Genomic DNA, 1833 nt, shown 5'->3' with positions numbered 1-1833 from the left:
CCCTTGAGTTAAAAAAAAAAAAAAAAAAAAACGTTTTAGAAAATCTTTGAATAAGAATCAGGCCATACCCAGCATTAGACCAGCTGTGGGGATTTCACTGGCTCTGTCTCCAGACATCAGATGAGCAGCCGAGCCCATGCTTTTTAATGAACTCTGCAAGACTGTCAAGTACCTTTTTATTCAACGATCTTGTATTACCTGTGAAGATATATATTTATCAAGGAACATAAACGTATTAAACGAACCAAATTAATGAATTAGACAAAGCGGTTGCAGACGCAGAGGAGGATGTACCTCTGTGTTCATTTGAACCGTTTCCTATAATTTCTGACAGATTCTAAAGCGATCGCTGCCGTTATCGTCACTATCATCCACCAAATATCCACCTACATGCAAATAAATAAAACGAAGATGCTCGATAATGATGATAAGTATTTGTAAAGTGATAATAATGATAATAATTACTCACCAACTCCTATATGTCGCTTTCTCTTTTTGGAGGCTGACTTAAAAACAAAACATCCCTGAAAAACACCATCTATAAGTCTGGATATGTGTCATTATGTGTCGGCTATATATGTATCATAAATGTATTAATATAATTATTCTCAACAAATACGATTAATTCAGCCACGTAAGGATTAATGCATGTCTGCTCAATATTACCTTTGACACTGATGAAGTCATTATGTCCTTCCAAAACCAACAGTGAGTGAACAAGCTTCAATAAAACAGTACACCATGCGTTCATGCTACCGCTTTTTTCTTCTTAATATTTTATTTCACAACTTTCAGGTGCATTACCGCCACCTGCTGGGTAGTAGTGTGAGTCTCGTACAACCTTGTTCATTTTAGCTCCTTAATTCTTATTTCTGAATTTAACTGTCTTTTGCAGATACTGCATTGAAAAATTAAATCATTCATCATGTGAACTCCTTAAAGTAAAATGTTTGTCAACTCAAAATTCATCTTAATTTTTAAAGTTGGAAATCAATCACTTTCTTTAATTGTTATTTGGACAGCCTATATCATAAGGTGCTATGGTCTAATGTTTCTCTATTTTATTCAAGGTATTATTAACTGCAATATGTCAAAATCTAAGTCTAGAAATTTTCTTTATTTCTATTTCTCCTTGTTATTCTACCTTTACCAACATTTCTTTATAAAACCATCTTCATGTTTTCCTTCACATGTTGTTTAATTAAAAACTGCATTTTATCAATCCTGTATATTGTCTGAAGGATCTCAATCAGCATATCAGCTCTGATTCTGTACCTGTTTCTAATATCATTAAAGATAATTTTGAGTCAGAACATATAAGTGTCTCTGTGGTCTATTCTCCTTAACCCACTGTAATGCCATTAGGATTGCACTAATAGTCTGACATTCTTTAATTGATTTTGACATTAAAATCTGGTCCTGTGAATGCAACACCTACTATATTTTCTATATGTTTTGATGCATCTTAATATACATGAACATAACTGTTGTTTTGGATTTCTAACAGTGTCATGTGGGTTGTGGTATTAACTATTGGGGAATTACTGACCATACTGCTGGATTTACAGAATATTAATTTATTTCCATTTATTACTTTATAGGTACTTTTGTTTTCCATCTTTTCTTTCTCTCAGCATTATTTTATTGTGGATTTTGGATGATCTTGATTATGTCCTTGTATACTGAACCAGTAATTTAATGTCATTTGTATTCTAAGGGCATTTCTCCTGTTTCAATCTGTATACTGCAGTTGTAGATCTTATAGCCCCTGTTAATAACCTTAATGTCTTATATTGAATGTTGTCAAATTACTTCAGCACACTGGTGGCAGCA

At 33.0% G+C, this 1833-nt stretch overlaps 1 long non-coding RNA gene across 1 annotated transcript; it reads right to left on the bottom strand.

Moving 5' to 3' along the window:
* Positions 1-135: 135 nt before the first annotated feature.
* On the bottom strand, positions 136-773 carry LOC107675321 (uncharacterized). The gene is made up of 4 exons (XR_001632587.1): positions 667-773; positions 470-524; positions 295-386; positions 136-198 (listed from the first exon to the last, which is right to left on the bottom strand). It is a non-coding gene; the product is annotated as an uncharacterized LOC107675321 (long non-coding RNA).
* Positions 774-1833: the final 1060 nt, after the last annotated feature.

The sequence above is a fragment of the Sinocyclocheilus anshuiensis genome, unplaced genomic scaffold, assembly GCF_001515605.1.
Source record: "Sinocyclocheilus anshuiensis isolate Anshui unplaced genomic scaffold, SAMN03320099.WGS_v1.1 scaffold1900, whole genome shotgun sequence".
Lineage (NCBI taxonomy): Eukaryota > Metazoa > Chordata > Actinopteri > Cypriniformes > Cyprinidae > Sinocyclocheilus > Sinocyclocheilus anshuiensis.
The sequence above is the reverse complement of the archived record's forward strand: the minus strand, read 5'-3'. Positions and strand labels throughout refer to the sequence as shown.